Source organism: Amblyomma americanum, chromosome 1 (assembly GCF_052857255.1).
Source record: "Amblyomma americanum isolate KBUSLIRL-KWMA chromosome 1, ASM5285725v1, whole genome shotgun sequence".
Classification (NCBI taxonomy): Eukaryota; Metazoa; Arthropoda; class Arachnida; order Ixodida; family Ixodidae; genus Amblyomma; species Amblyomma americanum.
Window position 1 is genome coordinate 525241540 of NC_135497.1, and position 7838 is coordinate 525249377.

Below are 7838 nucleotides of genomic sequence, written 5' to 3' on the forward strand. Positions count from 1 at the left end.
CAGTAACCTGTCATTTAGACATCTGCTGGTTTGGCCTAAGTACACACGCCCGCACTTCAAAGGCGTATCCTATAAAACACACGTCGCACATTTCGTGAAAGGATCCATGTTTTTTTACGCATGGGTTATTCTTCGGTGTGGCAAGCAAGGTACCGACCTTTGCAAGTTTGTAAGAAGCCCAAAAGACAACATTAACATCACATCGCACCCCTATTTTCTGCAAGTTGTGCGAGAGCATATGAAGGAGGAAGAAGAGGAAAGGCCGGGAGGTTAACCGGAAGAACAATCGGTTTGCAACCCTACACGGGGGAAAAAGATATGGGGATAAATAATGTAAAAGAAAGCATATGAAGTACGGAATAAAAACTAGTGGCTTCCTTCTTGTTTCCTCTCCCTTATAATCCTTCTTATCTTTGGCTTTGAGCTTATGAAGCAGAGTTTCCGAGACACTACTTGATCAAAACGCACGATAGAATTTTTTTCTCGCGCATCTGCGGCGCGACACAATTTTGTGTCGCAAGACAAGCTGTCTTGTCGTGCCTTGTGTCGTGCGACAACGTTCGCGTCGTGGGTTCTTTCGCGCGACAAAGGTGGTTGTAGTAGGTTCTGCCGCATGACAGTCATCTTTCCTGTATTTTGTCGTTCGAAGAAGGTCCCTGTCGCAGCATTTGTCGCGCGACAGGTTTCTGTCGCAGGTACTGTCTTTCGACAGAGGGAGTCGTGCCGCGCGACATAGACTGTGTGCCTCAGCAAAGTTGCCTGTCGTGGATTCAGTCGCGCAACATATTTCTAGCACGCCTCTTTTCACGTGACAAAAGTACCTGTCGTGTGGCCTGTCACGGGGCACAACAGCTTGTCGTGGGATATGCCGCGCGACAGATGCCTGTCGTGGGATGTGTCGGGCGACAGATACCTGTCGTGGATTCTGTCGTGCGATAGATACCTATCGTGGGATGTGTCGTACGTCAGATTCCTAGCGGGGGTAATTGTTTCACTGCAGAATTTATAGAAATACTGTCGTGCCGTCGTGTGGCAGCGCTAGGATCAAACTGACCAAAGGTGCGTTAAAGCGCGTTCACTATGGCGAGTCGCGAAGAGGGTGCGAGGTGCTCTGGTCTGTTGGTGATGGGCACTGAGCGTAATGAAGTGCTAATTCAAATTGGCGAATCGAATTTTCAACTCGCTTCCCGCGACCTAGCTTTCTCACCGAACGAGGACTGGCTTACAGGAGAGGCACTGCTTAGGACCCACTTAATTCCCTTCTGTCCCCACATGACAGTGTGACGAACGTAGTGCATGCTCAAGAGTAATGCGGCTTTGAAAGCCCAGAAAGCAATAATGCACAAGCGACGAAGCCGGCAGTGCCTGCAGTAGAATGGAAAGTTGGGCGAGTTGGTATGCGTTCATTTTGGGTGGAAAAAACAGCGCGAAAGGGACGGAAGACAAAGAAGAAGGAAACCACACGGACGAGCGCTGCGTGTCCGCTCGTGCTTGCGGGAGCGGCATGTAACCAGCCACGACAGCGCCTGCGCACCAATCGGCGTGCGCAAGTCGATTGGCGCTACTGAACGTCAGTGTCTTCTTGGATTCTGTGACGTGTTCAAGCCATGTAACATACTGTACCGCTACTACTACATGCGCAGAAAAGACCAAGGAGACATATACGCGCGTCGCGCAAAAGAATGCCGCTAATCGTCCATCAGGGAAAATTACTCGCCATATTCATCCGGCTATCACTAAGGCAGCAAGTATGTACATGCACGCAGTTACCTGTATAAATGTGCAACCCCGATATCATTTTTCCGCGTTTCAGCTTTAAGAGCATCAGCTCTTACTATTTACGTTTGTCAAGGACACGTCTGTCTGCAGGGAAGGTCAAGTTTGGCCAAGACAGTTACCACACTATATCACATAGCAACAGCGGGCGCGTAGAGCCTCAGTTGTCACAGATACCTTCGATTCGTTTTACATATGCCAGTATAGCGGCTATCGAAGTGGAACCCCGGGGACCCCCAATTCCACCAAATTTGGGGGCCACCCGTTTGACACAGAATGGTCGAAGTGGTGTCATTTGCCTAGTAATGTTCCCTAGGATAAAATAAATATTGAGATGAAGCCCAAAATATGTATGGGCTTCGCACCGACGACCTCTTCGCCTCAAACAATCCATTCCGGGAACTTCCAGACAGCCATATGGCCTAATCGTTTGTCCCAGAGGGTTCCGAATGCGGTCAAACGATTCGTCTTGTAATGCACACGTTTACCCAATTCAATAAGTGATATATAAGGAGGAAACATACCGGATATAGCGAAGGTGGCTGTAAATCGCAATAGTAGTGCAAAATCTTTGAAGCAGATGGCGCTGCTTGTATCTCAGAAGGAATGTTTCCGAAACGAAATGCCCTCAGATGTTTGTATTTTGTCTTCTCCACGTTTGCTGAGCACCCGGATCTGAACACTTGGAAGCTCCCGTAGTTAACACTCTTAAGTCCAACAGTGATCCAGTGTTGGCAGAGAACTTTTTTAGCAGAAATGACGTGCTGCTTATCATGAAATAGCAACAAAAATACTTTACGACGTCGTTCATTGCCTTCGTAAAAATTTCATGACGGTGACACGAAAATGTCGCTAAATATAGAGAACAGCGTATGCAGCCGAAGGTGAAATGCGGCGGCCGACGAGTTTGAACCGATTTGAACATGGACGCCCGGAAACATCGCGCGCATGGGGCGCTGCCTCGCGCCTTCGCTTGAATTTCCCGGTGGAACAAGAACCCGCATATTGGTCAGGTGACGTGAATGCAGCGATGGCGTAGAGGTAGAACATCCGCCTCGCGTGCAGGAGGACCGGGGTTCAAATCCTGGTGCCGCGCAATTCTCCACCGGGTTAAAAAAAAAAAAAAAAAACCGCGTGTCGATGGAATTGCATAACCAGGCCTGGAGTGCGGCCTTATCTCGGTGACCAGAACCGACAACGCACTCTCTCACCAGAACAGGATTTGGCCACCCTGGTGTAGTACTTGGCCACAACCTTCTATGATCAAACCAATTAACCCTCGGCCCTCAGTCCCCAGCGGCTGCAGAGCAACTGACCACGGCGGCGGTCAGACCTGTGACGCAGCGGAGGGTGCTAAGAATCTCTGGCTCCGGACAGGCCGCCATTGGAATCTGAACCTGGCAACGTTTAACGCTAGAACTTTAGCTAGTGAGGCTAGCCTAGCAGTGCTGTTTGAGGAACTAGCGGGAATTAAATGGGATGTGATAGGGCTTAGCGAAGTTAGGAGGACAGGTGAGGCGTATACAGTACTAAAGGACGGACACATACTGTGCTATCGCGGGTTAGAGGATAGAAGAGAACTAGGTGTGGGTTTCCTCATTAATAAGGATATAGCTGGCAACGTAGAGGAGTTCTACAGTATTAACGAGAGGGTAGCAGCTATAGTAATTAGGCTGAATAGGAGGTACAAGCTGAAAGTGGTGCAGGCCTACGCACCCACATCCAGCCATGATGACCAGGCCGTAGAAAGCTTCTATGAGGACGTAGAATCAGCAATGAATAAAGTAAAATCGCAGTACACTGTACTGATGGGTGACTTCAATGCGAAGGTGGGCAAGAAGCAGGCTGACGACCACGCGGTAGGTGACTATGGGATAGGCTCTAGAAATAGCAGGGGAGAGTTATTAGTCGAATTCGCGGATAGAAATAATTTACGGATCATGAATACCTTCTTCCGCAAACGAGAAAACAGGAAGTGGACCTGGAAGAGCCCCAATGGTGAGATTAAAAATGAAATCGACTTCATACTATGCACTAAACCTGGCATCATTAAGGATGTGGCCGTCCTCGGAAGGGTGCGTTGCAGCGACCATAGAATGGTAAGGTCTAGAATTAGCTTAGACTTGAAGAGGGAACGGAAGAAGCTAGCGAAGAAGAAGACCATTAACGAGTTAGCCGTAAGAGGGAAAGCACAGGAGTTTAGGATAGCGCTGCAAAACAGATACTCGGCTTTAACTGAGGAAGATGATCTTGATGTTCATTCAATGCACGATAACCTGACATCAATAATTACGGAGTGCGCAGTAGAAGTAGGCGGTAGGGCAGTTCGAAAAGATACCGGGAAGCTATCTCAGGTGACGAAAGATCTGATTAAGAAGCGCCAAAACATGAAGGCATCTAACACTACCGATAGAATAGAACTAACGGAGCTATCAAAGTTAATAAATAAGCGCAAGGTAGCCGACATAAGGAAGTTTAATATGGAGAGAATCGAGCATGCTATAAAGAACGGAGGTAGCCTAAAAACAGTGAAGAGGAAACTAGGCATAGGTAAAAACCAGATGTATGCATTAAGAGACAAGCAGGGCAATGTCATTAGCAATATGGATAAGATAGTTAACGTAGCCGAAGAGTTCTACACAGACCTGTACAGTAGCCAATGTAATCAGAGCGCTAATGAGAAAGACAGCAGTGCACAGCAATACGTCATCCCGCCAGTTACGAAAGATGAAGTAAAGAAAGCCTTAGAAGCAATGAAAAGGGGAAAAGCAGCTGGGGAGGATCAGGTAACAGCAGATCTGTTGAAGGATGGAGGGGACATCGTGCTAGAGAAACTAGCCACCCTGTATACGCAATGCCTTATGACCTCGACTGTACCAGAAGCTTGGAAGAATGCAAACATTATCTTAATTCATAAGAAGGGAGACGCCAAGGACTTGAAAAATTACAGGCCGATCAGCTTACTATCCGTTGCCTACAAAGTATTTACTAAGGTGATCGCTAATAGAGTCAGGGCAACGTTAGACTTTAATCAACCAAATGATCAGGCAGGCTTTCGTAAAGGATATTCTACAATAGATCATATTCACACTATCAATCAGGTGATAGAGAAATGCGCAGAATATAACCAACCTCTATATATAGCTTTCATTGATTACGAGAAAGCATTCGACTCAGTGGAAACCTCAGCAGTCATACAGGCATTGCGTAATCAGGGGGTAGAAGAGCCTTATGTCAAAATACTGGAAGATATATATAGCAACTGCACAGCTACTATAGTCCTCCATAAAGTCAGCAATAAAATTCCAATAAGGAAGGGCGTCAGGCAAGGAGACACGATCTCGCCAATGCTGTTCACCGCATGTTTGCAGGAGGTATTTCGAGGCCTGAATTGGGAAGAGTTGGGAATAAGAATAAATGGAGAATACCTAAATAATCTGAGATTTGCTGATGACATTGCCTTGCTGAGTCACTCAGGAGGTGAACTGCAAATCATGATCAACGAGTTAGACAGGCAGAGCAGATCGATGGGTCTAAAAATTAACATGCAGAAAACCAAGGTAATGTTCAACAGCCTAGCAAGGGAACAACAGTTCACAATTGGCAGCGAGAGCCTAGAAATGGTGCCGGAATACGTCTACTTAGGGCAGGTAGTGACAGCTGATCCGGATCATGAGAGGGAGATAACTAGAAGGATAAGAATGGGATGGAGCGCATATGGCAAATTCTCGCAGATCATGAGTGGCAGTTTACCAATTTCCCTCAAGAAGAAAGTGTACAACAGCATAATCTTACCGGTACTCACCTACGGGGCAGAAACGTGGAGGCTAACGAAAAGAGTTCAGCTTAAGTTAAGGACAACGCAGCGAGCCATGGAAAGAAAAATGATAGGTGTAACGTTAAGAGATCGGAAGCGGGCAGAGTGGGTGAGGGAACAAACACGGGTTAATGACATCCTAGTCGAAATCAAGAGAAAGAAATGGGCTTGGGCAGGGCATGTAATGCGAAGGCAAGATAACCGCTGGTCTTTAAGGGTAACGGAGTGGGTTCCAAGAGAAAATAAGCGTAGCAGGGGGCGGCAGAAGGTTAGATGGGCGGATGAGATTAAGAAGTTTGCAGGCAAAGGGTGGATGCAGCTGGCAAAGGATAGGGTTAATTGGAGAGACATGGGAGAGGCCTTTGCCCTGCAGTGGGTGTAGTAGGGCTGATGATGATGATGATGATGATGACGTGGCCTTATACCCTGCGACCCCGCGACGTTACGGATTGGGTGAGGAGTTCTGTGAAATGATGTTACAAGCGCGACTTCCATAAAAAGGTGTACTTGTTCGAAACTCCCCCCCGCCCTCCCCCCCCTCCCCTAGTGATCAATGAGCTTTATTAACTTGCGCAAACTCTGGGACTCGCTACTGTGAACGAACGTTTAATGCTCATTCAGACTTGCAAGCCGCAAAGGGCATGCGACCAGCAGTCACTTGCGATCAGGCAGCAGCTCAACAACGCAATTGCTCACACCTGGAAGGGCAACCTGCGGGCCTCCTCGCGTGATTCTCGGTCGAAATGCGTATAAAGTCTTGGGACGGACGTCAATCGCGCGCTTTCAAGACATTCGTCTGCATTGGCACAGTCTAGCTCCTGCGCCCGGGCGCTCGCTCCTCTAAAGTGCTCTGGTCCCAGTGTGACGGTGTGCTGCGACAATCTGAGCGAACAGGAGGATGTCTGGCGGTTTTGATGTGCACCACGGCCATACAATTAAACTTCATGATAGCGTAAGGGCGCAGTCCTCGGGGCCGGCATGCCAGCCTGGATGCCGGCCGCCAGCGTCAGAAAAATGCGATAGTAATGCTTAATCAATTCTAAACTAAGCCATCGGATGGCGTATCTTTGGGCAATATCGAGTTGTTGGTAGAAGCTATAGCAGAAATACAAACAAATGTCTTATCATAGCGCCTTTATTGACTGCTGCTGTATTGCGGCTCTCCTGGCCTCAGCTGGCTCCGCTCCTGAAGGTGTCGCGGAAACCGAGCATATCTTTGTTTTACTATGAGATGAGGTTCAACGTAAAACGATGATGAGAGCAGCACCTCAGCGCTAGCCATTTCCGAAGTGCACTCAGCTGCTGCATCGATGTGAAACCATCTAGGCTTAGCGACGACCCAGGCAGTCCAGGAGCAGCACGTAGTTCAATGCCCGGCGCGCCCGAGGCGGCGTCGTTGCAAAAAGCTCGGCTCACTCACTGTGGCTCGCTCACTGATTGGCCCACGAGCTTGCGACTTGCACTCGGAAGGCTGGAAAATTGAGCAGCGAGCTACTGGCCTGCGACTGCGCGATACTTTATGCCCACGTTTTCAGTACTGGTGAACAAGTTTTAACGCCCATATGCTTCGGTTATCGGTTGCGTTGCGGCGAGTCTTAATTAAGATCGTCCCCCAATCGAAAAAACCAGCATGATTTATGCTGGCATTCATACTGGACATGTTCGCGAAAGTACCGGGCATGCCGGGAAGAAAGACTTTCATACTGGAACGTGCTGGCAATGCCGGACATTTGTTGGGAAGCTAACTGGGCATGTCGGACACGATGGTGGCCATGTGACAGCATTTGATGCTGGGAGCAGAAAATGTTGGGAGGTTAGGTGGGCACAGAACAAACGATACTGGGCATGCGGGAACCCATAGCGGTGGTGTGTCGTGTTAAATTCCGACTGGCAGGTAAGTCGGCACACACTGAGCCAGGGCAGCTAGCGATCGTGTGATTGGCAACGCCATCAAATCTGAAGATGCTGCGCGCGAGCTGGATATCTGCATAGCACGCAAGCGTTGACCGCATGCGAGGAATTGCGGTCTTTATACTACCACTTCGACGCTAACTTCTACACTCTCTCCACTTGCGGCTGACGAAAAAATAATTTCGATCGACGGCTCGTCTTTATAACGCAGGGACTGCAGCTAAAAAACTGTGGAATGCACTAAACATCCCAATAGATGCACCGCAGACCCCTCCCCTCCCAAAAAAAGAGAGAGAGAAGACGGAGACAGCCGCAGGGCAAACGAAATAGTGGA